Genomic DNA, 16,914 nt, shown 5'->3' with positions numbered 1-16,914 from the left:
GTATGCCTTGTGCTTCAGGCAATCAATTTTTAAAAAAATTTTTTTAATGTTTATTTATTTTTGAAGGAGACAGAGACAGAATATGAGTGGGTTAGAGACAGAGAGAGAGGGAGACACAGAATCCAGGCGCCCCTTCAGGCAATCAATTTTAATCCTCAACATTTAGACCCAAGGAAAAGGGCTGACACTTTATTAACCATGAACACTGATGACATAAGACCCACCACTACTGGCCTCTTCATAAGCTGCAACCTCAAGGCTTGGATCCCAGCCCCCTGATCATTCCAAGGGGAGAGGCTGGTGCTATCTCCAATTAAAAATGGTGTCTTGGCAGAAGAGGGCTGGAAATCAGTTTCTGCCAAGTACTATTACTGTTATATCCTGACCTCTGATTATACAGAGGATGTACTGATGCTTCCGTAATTATGCAGTTTAAAAGCCTCAAAGACCAAGTAACTGAGTACCTTCTCCAGAGTCTGACACCTAGCTCTGTCAGACTGTGTTCTTTCCCAGAGTGTGGTGGGCAGTGGGAGAACTTTACAGCTGCTACTGATGCTGTTACTATGAATTCCCTAGTGAACACTGCTTCAGCAGCCCTGGTGTGTTATGCTGTCTAGATATTTTCATTGTTCACACAGTATCTTGAATGTAAGAAAAAAATCTCCATTCTCCTGCTCCCACCCCACCCTTACTACTTCTACCACTCACATCACCCCTACCACTATCTAAATGATAGTCTGGTTGGGCATAAAATCCTGAGTTGAAATAATTTTCCTTTTATAATAAACCCATTAATCCATTGTTCACTCATTTCTACTGTTCAACAGTTCAATTCCACTCTGATTTCCAGTCTTTTGTATGTGATCTATTTGGATTTCCTTCCTTTCTCCCTCCCTCTCTTCCACCATCTCTTTTTCATTTTCTTTCTTTCTTTCTTTCTTTCTTTCTTTCTTTCTTTCTTTCTTTCTTTCTTTCTTTCTTTTCTTCTTTCTTCCTCCTTCCTTCCTTTATCTCTCTTCCTTCCTTTCCTTCTTTCTTTTCTTTATCCTTCTTTCTTTTCTCTTTCTTTCTTTCTTTCTTTCTTTCTTTCTTTCTTTCTTTCTTTCTTTCTTTCTTTCTTTTTTTCTTTCTTTTAACTTAGGGTCCTCCCTTTGACCCAGTATTCTGAAATTTCATACTTATATACCTTGGCATTGGTATTTTTTTAATCTATTAAAAACAGATCAAACGGCATAGTTGTCGAAACCTTTCTCCCGTAAATTCATGTTCTTTGGGTCTGGAAATTTTTCCTTGAATTATTTGATGATGTTCTCTATTTTATCCAGGTGTCTCTTTTATTCAAATGTTGATTCTCCTGGACTAATTCTCACTATTCTTTTCTTCCCTGTTTTCCATTTCTTAGTCCTCCTTTTCAACTTTCTCAAGACTACCTTGTCTTAAAATTCCTCTTGTTAATTTTTTGTGTCTGCAGTCATAATTTTAATGTCTAAGAGCTCTTTTTTGTCTTTAAATGCTCTTTTGATATAGTCCCCAGTTCTTTGTGGCATGAAATATCTTCTTAGTTCTCTGAGAATATTGAGTTATTTATTATTGTTGCTATTGATTTTGTTATCTTTTTTCTTTCCCCTGCATTATTGTCTCTATTCCTTATTTTTATTTCTATCTTTCACATTAGGAGTTATCCTCAAATGTCTATTGATCCCTTACATGTTTATGGGTAGAGCCATAAAGACAGCTTAAAAGAAGTTAATTCTTTACATGGACAGCTAATTAATTGGTTTGCCATATAAAAAAAGTTGTAATTAAAAAAAAAATCTCCACTAAAGATGTGCACATAAAAATAGTTTTACATTCATGTTTATGAGGTTCACAGATTAAGAACTCCTTAGGAGGCACCTGGGTGGTTCAGTCAGTTAAGCATCCAACTCCTGATTTCAGCTCAGGTCATGATCTTAAGGTTAATGAGTTTGAGCCCTGTGTCAGGGTCTGTGCTGACAATGTGGAGCCTGCTTGAGATTCTCTCTCTCTTTCTCTCTCTCTCTCTCTCTCTCTGCCTCTCTCTCTCCCTCAAAATAAATAAATAAACTTAAAAATAAGAAATCCTTAGTTTGCAAAGCAAAATGTTAATTGCTGCTTTCACATCTTAAAACTAGTTAATGTACAAATACTTTTCTAGCCTTTGCTGGAACACCTTGAATGAGGAGAGCCACCATCAGTCAAATCAGTCCATTATCTTGGAACCACCTCATCATCAAAAACTATTCTTTGTTTGATCCAACATATGTCTTTCTGTAACTTCTATCCTTGTCTTATTTATGCTCATTGGATAATTAAAATCCAATCAAAGCCTTTTTTTCCTGCTTAGAGCTTTTAAACATAATCAATATTAATCCTATATTAGTAATTCAACCTTTCTGGACTACTGCTATAAAACTCATGCCTCTCTTTCCCTGAAAATAACTATAAAAAATAGAAAATAATGTATCCCCCACTCAGACTTTCAAGAACAATCTTGGATTACTGGGTGCTGAGGCTTGTGTTATGTTTAAGATATAGCAGTGCCAACTGGTGTAATCAGAGAGCATAGATTCATTTATACTGGGAAGAGTTAACCCTGGGAATGAGCGGTAGGTCAATACAAGATCTGGTTAAGTTGATGGCCAGGGAAGAGCCTGCATCAGCCACATTTTGGGAGGCTTGAGAGAGAGAGAGAGAGAGAGAGAGAGAGAGAGAGAGAGAGAGAGATCCAGACTGGTCAGACCCTTATCCTCAATTCTCCAGTGACACCAGTAAGCTCTTTAGCTTCTGACATTTTATACACAGCTTTATTCCCTATCTTCCCTACACTAACAGAGTTAAAGAGATCAAGCCTGTTCTTTCTCGGCTACACAAATCCTGGAGTACGGTCCTTATGCAACAGGGTGTCCAAGGAGCTTGAAAGATTTTTTGCAGGCAACAAAAGCCATTTGTTTCTCCTACACACAGCCAAAGAAGAGCTAATAGCAAACATCCACCAATACACAGGGGTGTGTTGCTTTGGCAAAGGCCAAAACTCCCCAACTTTCAAAAACCTATTCTTGAAGCTACCATCTTGTTCCCTTAAAAGCCAGTCCCTCCAGAGCTCACTTCAGAATGGAATCAAGACTCCTCTGAGTTTTCCATCTCCCATTCTCCCCCTTTGCTTTAATATCACAAAGGTGGACAAACTTCCAGTTTCCAACCTGGCTCCACCCCAGCACCTGGCTCTCTTGCCTTTGAATGAGGACCAGCCAAGAATGAACTCAGCTGGAGAAAATGTGCAGAAAGGGTGGGAGCCAGGAAGCCAGGGGCAAAGCAAACCCTCCCTCCTGAGGTGATGGGCTCCACAGCTGTCCCAGGCCTCAGAACCCTATGGTGCCAGTCAGGGGGCTGGCTCTGCCTGTCTCCTCCTCTACACTCCTGGCAAGGGGTCTTTTTGTTGTTATTCCCCCTCCTTCTCTCCTGATTCCAGGCCCAGTATTTGCTTGTCTTGCAGCCAAAGATAAACTCCAGGCATTCAGAAGGCTACTCTTTAGATACCCGAATAGAGCACTGCCTAAGGGAGACGAACAATTTGTCTTAGGTATTGCTTCCCCATTTGTTTTTTCCTTCATAGCTCATTCTGATGAGGCAACACAGTGTGCATGGATTCATAAAAACTCACGGTTGAAAAGTAACATAAGTGCATCAAGGCTAACTCCGTTTAATCCTTGAAACCATATTCACACAGTTCCAGATCTATCTTCTGGACATTATGTGACATTGACACCAAATTTACTGTCTCCTTAAAAGTGCCCGTATTTGCAGACAATGTTATTCACATTCTCTTCTTCCCCCGCCTTCACTGAAGGCAAGACATTTGAAAAGAAAAAAAGTCAAATTTATGGGTATGTACTATGGACCGAAACTCTGTCTCCATTTCTGATGTTTGTGTTCAAATCAAGAAATCCTACATCTTGGGAAGTCTTTCTTTGGCTTTTGGTATATTAAAAAAGTAAAAGGACATTGGAATTTGTTTATAGGACTAAAAACAAGATGCTAAAGGACACTGTTGTGTTTTAGAGCTGTGTTCCGTTTGGGAGCATCCAGCAGAGGCAGTAGGAGACAAGAAGGCTAATCATTGCCTCTGGAGAGGGCAGCTGATCTAGCAAACACCACAGTTCACTCTCACTCAGTAAGGAGCCTTGTGTGTTCTGTGGCTTATTAAATGCAAAATGTGTACACTCTTTACTGAATACTAAATAGAAGAAACAAACATCCCCTGAGGCTGACTAGGGAGAGAGACAGCAGGGACAGTGAACACAGGACACAGGCTAAAAACAAAGCATGGTGCAAAGCCAGAGGTGGTTGTTGGCCGTCCAAACCTAGGGCTCCGCACAAAGGTGACTTCCTGACAAGTCGAGCAAAGAAGGCTCAGTGGGGGCGCACCAGGGGTGTACTTGGAAGTCAAACCACACTTGCGAGATAAGGAAAAGCATGATTTGTTATTGTCTGCAAATAATTGGACCTCTACTACACTGAAAATGAATGTAGAGAAGGGACAGTCTCTGCTGCCCAGGCATTCAGCATGCCAATTAGAAAACCAGGGGTAGGGGCAGCATGATGAGGTGCCGTGTAGTTTTATGAATGTTCCCCTGTCTCTGGGCAGACACTTGCGGGCCCTGGTGAGGACATAATGGATGGTGAGTGAGCTTCGCGCCCTCCTCGGCACAGGAGGTGATGCCCACGAAGCCAAGGGCCAGAAGCGCATGGAGGATTCGAAAACGGACAGTTTCCTTCTGTTCTTAAACCATTCTGTGAGCAGCTGGGCACCGAGAAATGAGCAGGTGATTTCAGATTTACGAAGCTGCATCCTGACCCCCTAGGCAGAGCCTTTGAGAACAGAAGGTGGGAGGCTGACAGAGATAGGTAGATGTGGGCATCTGAACCCAAAACAGTAGCTCTCATTACATATGGACCCTTGAACCAGCTGCTAGAAAGAGTTGCCATGGTGCCAGGAAACTGTCCCTCTCTCAGCACGGAGAAGCCAGGTAAGGATCATCATTTACTGAAGATCTCTGTTGAATAGGTTAATTCTTAAATTGAGAATGTAATTCAAATTTTCTTCTGACCATATTTCTATGCTTTGGATTTCTATAAACTTCTAGAATTTTCCTGTAGATACTACTGTCATTTACTGATAACAAATTCACTTCCACTGGTGGAAGTGTCTCCAATGTATCCCCCACCATTCCCTTCCTATGGCAACGAGAACAAAGATGGGAAGAACCAAAAGTAGGAGATGTGCAAAAATTCTCACACTGAGACAGGAACACCACGTTAATTTTATAACAATTCCAGTACTGGCAAAGGAGTGTGGAACATTAAACTAGGTCCGTGGCATAAGTATTAATTATTGTTCACAGATATTTGCCTGTGAGTATTATATTTCTCACCCAATGATATTAAACTTGGCCATATGATTTGCTTTCCAAAATGAAATGAAAGCAGAAACGACATATGTCATGTGTCACTTCCATGCAGAAGCTTAAGGGCCAGTACATGGTCTGCCATATTCTCTTTCCTCTCTGCTAGCTGATGGCTCCAAACAGAGCCTGCTCCTTCACCTTGGGTCCTTGGAATGAAGATAATGTGAGGCAATGCTGGAGCTGATATCCAATGGACACGTAGCACGAATGAGAAATAAACTATTGATATTATAAGCCACTGAGACTTGAAGATCTTTTGTTATGGTGGCATAACCTGCCGTAAACTAATTAATAAAAGCGCCCTTAAAGGATATACATCAACTTTGTTTTTATTTTTTTATAATTTTTTTTTCAACGTTTATTTATTTTTGGGACAGAGAGAGACAGAGCATGAACGGGGGAGGGGCAGAGAGAGAGGGAGACACAGAATCGGAAACAGGCTCCAGGCTCCGAGCCATCAGCCCAGAGCCTGACGCGGGGCTCGAACTCCCGGACCGCGAGATCGTGACCTGGCTGAAGTCGGACGCTTAACCGACTGCGCCACCCAGGCGCCCCTCAACTTTGTTTTTAAATACAACACATGTAAGGGCACCTGGGTGGCTTGGTCTGTTAAGCGTCCAACTTCGGCTCAGGTCATAATCTCGCGGTTCACAAGTTCGGGCCCTGTGCCGGGCTCTGTGCTGACAGCTCAGAGCCTGGACCCTGCTTCGGATCCTGTGTCTCCCTCTCTCTCTGCCCTTATCCCGCTAATGTTCTCTCTTTGTCCCTCAAAAATGAATAAAAACATTTAAAAAATTAAAAGAAATAAATATAATACATGTATATTAACTTAAAAGATTGGTTAAGAACCAAAGCAAAATAATAGCTATTATTTCCTGAGTTGGGGATTATGACTTTTTTTCTACTTAATGCTTCTCTATAATTCCTAAACCTTTTTTTGTAATTAAAAAAATTTTAAATGTTTATTTACTTTTGAGAGAGAGCACAATCAGGAGAGGGGCAGAGAGAGAAGGAGACACAGAATCCAAAGCAGACTACAGGCTCTGAACCGTTAGCACAGAGCCCAATGCGGGGCTCAGACTCATGAACCGTGAGATCATGACCTGAGCCAAAGTCAGACACTTAACTGACTGAGCCAATTTCCAAATCTTCTACAGTCAAACAATACTGCATTTATTACTAAGGAAAACATAAATGTTATGTTCTGTAAAAGGCAAAGTATCAAGCCACGCCCAGATTGCAAGTTCAATTGTGAATTTCAGCACTCACCATTAGGTATGAGACTTGGGTGACAAGAGTAACATCTTTAAATGTAACCCTAAGATCTGCATCACTAACTCCAGCTGGCCTCCTGTGCCCCTTCCTCCTTGCTTCCCCTCAACCCACAGTCTTGCACTTACTCCCCCAGGTCAGGACTTAACCATGGTGTCCTGAAGTCCCTGTTGGCAGCGTGGTGGTATCCAAAACTAACACTCACTGGGCACAGACGAACCTCAATCCTTCTTAGGAGTTCTGTAAACACATCCTTCTCTTGTTTCTCCATCTGGCAATCACAGTCAGAGGCACTCTTTTCTCCTGTTCCTTCACCATCAAATGCAAAAAACTCTATCTGTGGGGATGGGAGTAGAAGAAATTCCTCTTTCTTCTAGATGTATCAGGAAATTAACAGTGAATGCAAGAATTAAAACATCTTGGAATCCCTACTTGAAAAGACCAAGAATGAGGCCATGACCTGTGTGGGTATTCTCATTCGTCCTGATTCCATTTTTAAATCCCTAAAAATCATGCTAATTATGTTGTTAAACTCCTTCATGACTCCGAACAAGAAACACTATGTGCTATAACAAACAATCCAAAAACCTTAGTAACTTGTCCCTATAAAGGTTTACCTCTCACTGATATCATAGGCTGATGTGGGTCAAGAGGCTCTCCTGAATGGCTCTCCTTAAAGTGATGACCCCAAATCCAGATTCCTTTCATCTTGAGATAGGAACTTTTTCAACAGTGACACAACAGTTGCCATAAGGGGTGGGGGGTGGAGGGTTAGAGAACGAATGATTACACAGGGACTTCATGCAATACCTAGAAGTGATACCAGTTCATATCACTTCAGCCCACATTCCATTATCCAGAAACCAATTAGATGCACTGACCAAACTGAAAAGGAAACTGGAATCTTCTCTTTACTGAAGAAAAAAAAAAAAAAAAAACTGGCAAGCATATAGAGGGCCCCTCCCTCAGTTTTACCTTCTAGTCACTAAATATCCATTTCCTTCTTTCTCCAACACACACAACTCACTCACTTCTCCCAAGAGGGATAATTCAAAGTCTTACCCACTCACAGAGTCTGAAGTTGGAGTACTGGGTCTCTGGGAGATGTGCAGAATTCTCTATCAGATCCAAACGAGATTCCTATAGACCTGATAAGCTATGAACTAAAAGGAAAAGCTGCCTGTCCCCCCCAACCCCCGCCATACATCCCAACAGTGGGCAAACACATCAAGAACAGCCTTAATAAACCTTCTCATTTGGAAGAAGAAGAAGGAACATCTCATGTCAATCACTGAACTATAAGAATTCTGAGGTCCCGCTGAGCAAATTCTCTAAAGCACCCCCATCCCTGGGGTGGACGAAATCCCTGGACTAGGCCAGGTTCTGCTTTCTGGAAGGAACTCCTCTGACCACTGATCTCCAGGGCCTTTGGCTCCACCCACAGGCACTCCTCCTGGTTTATTATTGTCCTTGGCCATGTCCGAGGATGGCGTTATGAAAATGAAACATTTGAAGCTGTCTCCTTCCAGCTTCTGACATCAACTTCCTTGCCACACACTTCCACCCCCTTCCACTATGCCACTTCCATTGAAGAAATCAATTTCTGAAACTACCAGGCTTCAGACCAGAAAACAGAACTGCTTTGAACATTCTGAGTAGGAAGATGCTTAATCCAGGGAATCAGAGGACATGCAGCTATTACAGTCAAGACAGCATAGCTCAGGAAGACCACTTTCAGGAAATCCAGAAAATACAGGATTGTTGGGAAGCCACTACCAATGGTCTCTGCTTCTACAGCACAAACATAGTTGATTCTCAGAAAGACCTGAAATGCAGTTAGTAGTCATTGCCAATTACCTCAGCTGCCTACAGCATGGAAGTGAATTATTCCTAGGAAGATTTTCTAAACTAAGCCACTAGCAAAATCCCACATCAGCTGTCTGTTCATGCTTGTAAGAGGAAAATAGCTTCTCTTTTCCTTCTGCCTTCCAAATCTCTGAGGAATGTCTCCTTGGGTAGAATCTAACCAGGAATCGTTGGCAAGGAGGTCTGAGACATGAAGCTTCTATGATTTGTCATTCTGCAGTTCAGAGAAGACTGTTTAAGAAGGGTGGTGATAATATTTAAAAAATCAAAAATAATATTTTTCACAATAAAGTTCACAGAAATTATTAAAAGCCACAGCCATTTACCATCTTCCTTTTCCTGACCATCTTAGCCTGTTCTGTATATCTTGTTTTGTATGTTCACAGCACATGTGAGCACCAAACAAATCATTCTGGGACAGTACCATGAGAAAAAGTTTCCTTTTGGGTCTAAAATTGAGCGACTGATCCAAGAGCCTCCAATAAATCTGGCCTTTGATTAAAAAAATATTGCAGAGCAGTAAAGTGGGGTCCAGGCCAGTGGGGAACGAGCCCAGTGGGGTCCAGTCCAGAGTTTGCTACTAGTACTCCACCTGAAAGAAAGTTCTATGCCTTCTCTGACCTCATTTTTTTCTGATTTTGAATAAATGGCCAGGCTAAATATTAGACTACATATGTAGTTTTCAGGCTTTCATATAGCTATGGAGTCATTCTTCAAATAAAATCTCACAAGGAGTTCCAGTAACTAAAATAGATAAGGTAGGACTTGCTGCTTTGTAGTAGGATGGAGAGCTGGAGTCCAGTATTCCCCATGGAAGCTCCAGATAACTCCTTTATTTCCATGGTGCACAGTTTAAAAACTCCTGGGATGAGATTGTCTGAAAAATATCCCATTTATTTCTAAAGTCATATGATGTAATAATTTCCCAAGCCTTGACCCTGTTGGTGGTAATGCCAAATGCTCATTAAAAAAAATATTTATATCCAGCAAAGCTCCAAGACTAATTTGTATTTGTACTCAAAAAAAGAGATGGTGAATAGGGAGGGGAAGGAAAAAGAAGAAAAAAAAAGAAAAAAAAAAGGAGGTTAGAGTGGGAGAGAGCCAAAGCAGAAAAGACTCTTAAAAACTGAGAACAAACTGAGGGTTGATGGGGGTGGGAGGGAGGGGAGGGTGGGTGATGGGTATTGAGGAGGGCACCTTTTGGGATGAGCACTGGGTGTTGTATGGAAACCAATTTGACAATAAACTTCATATATTGAAAAAAAAGAGGTGGTGATTGGAGGTCTTTAGAGTGGAAGAGGTTCAACATTTTGAAAGTATATTTGTGCCCCAAAACTCAGATCCCAAATGCTGTAAGATTTACTTAAAGATTTGATGTGGCATTCTTTACATGATACTCTGATAACTGGAATAGTGTCACAGAAGAGTGTCCAGTGTCCGTAAGCACTGTAACAGAAAAATGAACAGGTACCACTTAAGGGACAACAATTTGGCTTAACCAGAGCCTACTGATGTTGTCATATGGAAACAAAACCAATATTATTTCCAAGGGGGGGAGAAAGAATTCCAGAGCATTCACCAGACCTTCTCAGCTATATTAAGAAGACCAGCTATGGTTAGGGTCCATTTTGGAGTAATTTAAACTATAGTCAATGCAAGAAAGCAGAGGGAACAAAAATGTATGATTACTAGAGTTTTCTTGACAATTCTATTTTTTTTTTTTGCCTATTTTCCAACTGAGCTTCCATGTCTTTGTTTTTCACTGTATGACCTTATTATTTGAGGCACTCCATAATCATATTGTGAACTCTGCCACAGACAGCTCAAGTAGAAGTAAGCCCATTGCAGCAACAACTGAGAGCCCAAGACTGTCTATAATTTTTATCATTGTCTTAGTCTGTTTGAGCTGCTATAGCAAAAATACTATAGACTAGATAGATGGTTTATAGACAACAGAAATTTATTTCTCATAATTCTAGAGACCAGGAAGCCCAAGATCAAGGAGCCAGAAGATTCCATGTCTGGTGAGAGTCTGTATCCTGGTTCATAGATAGCCATCTTTTTGCTATATCGTCATATGACAGAAGTGACAAGGGACCTCTCTGGAGTCTTTTCTGTAAGATCACTAATCCCATTCATGAGGGCTTCATCCTCATGACCTAATCACCTCCCAAAGCTTCACCTCCAAATACCCACACAGTAAGGATTAGGTTTCAACACAGGAATTTGGCGGGGGTGGGGGTTGGAGAGAAACACACTCAGTTTATAGCAGCCGCATCCTGAGGGCCATGAGTTTCTACTGGCCATGACATACCCCCTGAAGCTCTCAACTTAGTTAGCCCTTCCACTCTTCTGATCCCTCTCAGAGATCACCATGTGGTCACAGATCTGCAAAGCACTGGGAGTAGTGTGGGTGTTTTGTTTAATCACAATTCTAAATGGGATCTTCTACTTATTCAAAGACCAGCTCAAACTCCACATCTTGTTTGAGTCTGCTCACCATCAAAACCATGATGCCTTCTCCTCTTTCCTTACTGTCTCTGTGACTTCATTAGGACTTGTTAAGGTTGCTAGTGCTAACTCTCTCTAGGTGTGTATCCTTTCCTCTCGGCAGAACAAAATAGAAAGCTCATAAACTTTGGTATCATGGCTTATCAGGGGTTGAATCTAAGCTCTGCCACTTACTACCTGATGATCCTCATGGCACCATGAGCCTCAGTTTTCTCATGTGTAAAAGGAATATGATGATACCTCCCAGTGCAGTTGCAGAATGCTCACTATAATGCTTATCATGTAGCAGCTACTCAATAAATACTAGTTACCTTCCTCTCCTTCCTCCTTTCCCTGACAGATTCCATGTATTTGTATCTAGGGCATTTTTTTACCCTGTAAAGTTGTTAATTCTTTGCTGCTGCTGCTGCTGCTGCTGCTGCTGATTCTGATAACAGTATATCTGAACCAGAGAGGAGGAGGGCTTGTGCAAATAAAAGATAAGTATACTGCTCTTTATCTTTTTCCTCCTCCTTTAAGATCTTCGTATTGGAAGATCCTATGGGCCTCCTCTGATAGGACTCCTGATTTAATAATCACAAAAGATGTTGCAGAAGTCATCTGTTATCCAAAGCCTCTGTCTGACTTGGCCTACACTTAAGGTGAATTGGTTACTTGACCATTATCAGTGAATTTAAGTATAGATAAACCACAAGTGACTGGTGCAGGGCTTTAGTTATTGATGGTTTATTTACAATCGTTACCTCAAATTTCTAAGTCTCTGCCCTATTTCTATTATGTTGGTGAAATATGATGAGTTTTTTTTAAGCTGATGAAGTAACACCTTAACGAAATAAGAGCATGAGTCAGAATTCCCGTCAACTCAAACTCATTTTCCTCTGGGGAAAGAACCACCAGTCATCCAGTACCCCAGTGACCCATGGATGTCTAAAGTGTCTCTGAGCAAAGCATTTTGGTTATCAAATAAGGCTAGACAAAGTCATTTTTGTCCATGGGCTTCCTCTGTTGCATTCCTGATTGAACAATCATAGAAGTCACATATTTCCCAAGGCCTCTCAGACTCCATCTACACTTACTCTTTGGACTCTCGGTATTCCTGTTTAATTTAGCTTTACAGAGTTGGTTGTTCGGTTGGTTTTTGGTTACTCCGGAAGAGATAACACATTGTAGACATTGGTGTCCAGTGGAATGCAATTTGGGAAAACCTCATCTGACCCAAACCCCTCATTTGAGAGCTAAGGTCATTGAGACCCAGAGATGTTGTCTATCTGATGAAAGAAAACCAGAGTCCAGATCTTTGGTGCTCCTCCTCATCTCCCACAGTCTCCTTATGGCTCGATGTAGATCTTGTCAGAATCTGCTCCTTTCATTTGTTATTTTTGTTGTATTATTCTCTGTATGTGTGCATGCATGCACACACCAGAAAACGAAAGAACATCCACTTGAAAAATGTTAGCTCTCTCATCCTTAACTGGACAATATGTTATGCATTCATTCCACAGAACCAGAAACAGCCAAAAAAGTGAGGGGTGCTGTAATGGCAGTTTGATCAGAGGACAGGCTGCCTGACTCCACTCAGGAGCTGGGTTGTGATGAATCACTCATTCATTATTCATTTATTCCACATCAGTTTCCTGAATGCCTGCTGTGCCAGAAACCATGCTAGCTTCTGTGGCTACAAAAATCCAGTAAGACTCAACCACTGCCTTCAAGCTGCTTACATTCTAGCCTGAGAAACAGGTCTGGAACAGATGAATGTAAGGAAGTGATAAGAGCTTCTGTGAGAGAAGCTAATTTCTACCTGAGACAGAGGAAATCAGGGAAGGTTGTTTCAAGCAACAACATTTTGAGCACCTGGAGTCACATATTGACTGTTTCCTAAAGCTTTTGGAGATCTTGTCTTAAAAGCTGGACGTGTGTACAGAGTCAATTGTTCAAAATTAATCAGAGCAGCAGCACACGGAACACTAAACAGGGACCAAGGAAGAAGCCAATTCTCTGCTTTAGCATGAATCATGTGATACACTCCCCCTCCCCCACGGCCGGCAACAGCAGCTTGCCTTGCTAATTGTGTTTTCTTAAAGCAAATGCTAACACTGGTTTATATCCCTGGAGCACACACCAGCTGGACAGTAGGAGGAAGCCGGTTCAGCATTAAAAATTGACCGCAGATAATTTATAGGGCCAACAAGCCACAGGCAGATAAGAGTGGAAATACATCGTTATCGATAGCCAGCAAGGTATGGTCCCCGCCCACCCTGTAGCGCCATCTCCTGTCTCTGCTGAGGTTGTAGTCTCTTTACAAGTCTCCATATCCCTTTGTATGAATAGATCAGTAGGAGCATAAACAAGGTCACGTGACACGTAGAGGACGTTAAAGAGACCTACGTGAATTTAGACGGCTCGGAATGCGGTTGTTAGATCATTTTCAAGTGAATAAAACCCGAGACTTGATTTTCGCTTTGCAAATCATCTCGCCAGCAACTGTCCACTGTAAGTACTCTCCAAAGCCCATAAGGCAATGGGCCTGCAAAGGATGTTTCATGGAATAACTGAATCCAATTAAACTGCTGTTTACTTTTGCCATAGAAGCTCTGACAAATAAAATGGAAGATGCTATTGCCATTTTCATCGACTAAAACAAATCTTTACAGGGGAGAAAAAGAAGAGAGAGAAACTAAAATGTCAGTTGCTGACACTGTCATTCCCTGCCAGTCAGTAAATAAACATAACATCTATTAGTTGCCATGGAAACGTTCCGCCTGATTCCGAGCATCAAAGCTCAACAATAAAGAAACCCTGATATTTGTGGCTGGGCACAAACAACTCTTTTGGCATTTCTCATGAGCTCACCAGCACAAGAACTAACATTTTCCCTGTTTGTTTTCTTTCTCAGGCATGAATGCATTTGCTTTGGAAAAAGAGACGTGTATCTTAGAAACCTATCAAAAATATGTGAATACAGCTACCTCACCAATCTCAGCTTTCCCCACTCTTGCCTCCCACCTCTCTTTTAACCTTTGCCTGAGAAGAATTTAAATGGCATATTTAGTCACTACATGTTGTGCTTCCTGTACCCGAGGCTGCATAAAAGGGATTGATTTAAATCACTTACAGTAACCGTGTGGAGGAGGAGGGTCCCGTTTTCTGCACCAAATGCTCTTGGATCCATAATAAGCAGCCAGAATTACAGACAACAAATGAATGTGCTTGTATTTGTCTCTTCTTGGGTGAAGAATTATTCTTTAGCAAAAAAACTTATTACATACTTCCAGCATCTAACAAAAAAAAGCAGCTCAGATGTGTGAGCAGAGATAAAGGATGCTTACCTTAACCTTCCATCTCCCAGGTAACCAGTCTCAGAAATATTGGCTTAAAAAGTCAGAGAATGTTCCTATTAGAATTTTTTTTTAATCATGGGATTTATAACACCTCACAAAACAGGAATGGACCAAGTCTAAAGGTTACAGCTGAGAGTCACTAAAGCTTTAGGAGCAACCACTGGTAATAATAATCAGCTGGAATCAGAACACAGCTCACCCTTCAGCGCTTCGCTCAAATGCTTACCATTCCTAAAGCTGTAGAGCCTTTGACAAGCGAGGCATAAATCAGGGGGGATTTAAATTCCTGATTTTCTGGCATTTTTCAAGCTGTAAGTCCCACACATTCCTAGAACCACACCATCCCATAATCAGAGCTGAGGGCTGCAGTGGGGTTCTGACTGCTGCTCAAGTCACACTGGAATAGGAGATTCCCCCTTCCCTCCGAGCCTTCAAACAATTCTTGTTGAAGGACTGTTAAAGATTTTTTTCAAGCCTTCTGAAGTGAGGCCAAGAGGGGATTACATTTATCCCAATACTCTACCAGGTCTTTCTCATCCTTGGATATAGCCACCTCTGGATTTTTCTAGAAGATCCCACTAATCCCTGTCTGCATACTCCAAATGGTTTGAATAGTCAGAAGGAAACAATTGAAAAGGGTCTATAAACAAATGAAGTCGATTCATAGTTTCTCAAAGTAGGTTCAAGGACTGCTTGCATCGGAAATTCAGAATCACTGGTGATGTTGAGATTCAGATCCTCCAGCACAACTGACACATACCGAATGGGAGCTCCCAGAAGAGAGAGGACTTAATCAACTTAGCAAATGTCACCAGCTGATCCTTTTTGTTTGGAAAGCCACACATTAAACCTTAATCTCAAAAAGCGGAGCCCAGAAATCTGCATTTTTGACCACAGGGCCAGGCACAAGTGTGGACCCATGAATGCTTGCTACGTTAAAATGAATGCATCTATTATCTATTATGTTAATTTCCTTAGAGAAAAAGTCACTTTAATTTTCCATTTCTTTGTTTTCACTGTTCTTCAGATAAGCTCTTCCCTCCCACGGCTGTGTTCTTTCTCCCTTCCTCGGAACCTTTGCAGCAGGGTCTCCCCTCACCTAGGCGGCAGTTGATGTCCCAGCAGGAGCACAGGGATGGTACCCAGAAGGCCTCTGTGGCCTTGATGAAGTCCTTCTACTGCTCTGAACACCAGTTTCCTCATAACTTGAGCTTCTCAAACTCCAATTTGTGCCATCTCGTGGTTTAACTTCTCTAACACTGGCTAGTAAAGAAGGAAGTGGAAGACAGAGAAAAGGAAAAGTGAGAAGTCTGTATAGTATTCTTGTCTAGTTAACACTCTTTTCCAGTAGTTGGAGAAAATGAAACGAGAAGGACTTCCAACTGTAGAACTTTCTAGTGTCTTTTCTCCCTTAAGCTCAAAGTTTCCTACTCTTTAATTTTTTTTTTTAATGTGTATTTATTTTTGAGAGATAGAGAGATACAGAGTGCAAGTGAGGGAGGGGCAGAGAGAGAGAAGGAGACAAAGAATCTGAAGCAGGCTCCAGGCTCTGAGCTGTCAGCACAGAGCCCAACGTGGGGCTTGAATTCACAAGCTGTGAGATCATGACCTGAGCTGAAGTTGATCGCTTAACTGACTGAGCTGCCCCAGTTTCCTACTCTTTAAAACACGAGAGTTTTTACCATGAAAACCCCCGAGTGGGATCACTATGGGCAGTGTGATTCCAGAAGAGCCTGTGGTGTGATAAAGGTAAGAACAGGAGGCAGTCCCAAGTGTATGAAGAGTAATTGAACTGTTGATGGACTGACTTTTATACTTCTTTTCTCTTGAATGGACTAGCCCAAATATATTTGTATGGTGTTTTGCCTTTTTGTCCATTTTAAAGACACTACAGAAAGGAGGCAATCAAAAGGCTTAACATCACGTTTTGTTCTCACTCAATAGTTCTAAATCTATAAAGATTAGCAACAGGAGAAATAGAGAGTTGGGAGGGAGTACGCATTACTGGAGCAAAGGAGAGGAATAAAATAGTTGGCATATGTAGTAGGTGTGTTGGGTTATGTAATGGCAAGGTTCGCTCAGTGGTATCCAACTCTCCCTTAAGCTCTGCTTGCCTTGGAGCTGCCTTTTGATGCCTCTAACATGCAAGCCTCTAGGGACTCTGCAAGACTCCTCTCTGGCCTGCCAAGGTGTGGGGATGCTCTGTTTCCTCTCAGTGCTAGGAAGGCAGTGTTTGACTTTTCCAAAGGGAGTTTTCCTAGCAAACTAAGGAAAAACAGAGCCAATTTGCCATAAACACATAGAAGCATGAGAAATCCATAATTCAATATAGGCTCAGCTGACTTAACTCACTTCCAACCAAATTTGGCTTTGCTGGCACAGATCCTGGAGAACCAGCCCCAGAGTCTTCTCCTTACCCTCTTCTGGCTAAACAAACA

At 41.7% G+C, this 16,914-nt stretch overlaps 1 long non-coding RNA gene across 1 annotated transcript in view; it reads right to left on the bottom strand.

Moving 5' to 3' along the window:
* Positions 1 to 15,918, bottom strand: part of LOC123383909 — a 101,323-nt gene extending 85,405 nt beyond the window's left edge. Inside the window, exon 1 of the long non-coding RNA XR_006594287.1 lies at positions 14,251 to 15,918. This is a non-coding gene — a long non-coding RNA (uncharacterized LOC123383909). The remainder of the gene's footprint in view (positions 1 to 14,250) is intronic.
* Between the last annotated feature and the right edge of the window lie 996 nt (positions 15,919 to 16,914).

Source organism: Felis catus, chromosome A2 (genome assembly GCF_018350175.1).
Source record: "Felis catus isolate Fca126 chromosome A2, F.catus_Fca126_mat1.0, whole genome shotgun sequence".
In the NCBI taxonomy this organism is placed as follows: domain Eukaryota; kingdom Metazoa; phylum Chordata; class Mammalia; order Carnivora; family Felidae; genus Felis; species Felis catus.
The sequence above is the reverse complement of the archived record's forward strand: the minus strand, read 5'-3'. Positions and strand labels throughout refer to the sequence as shown.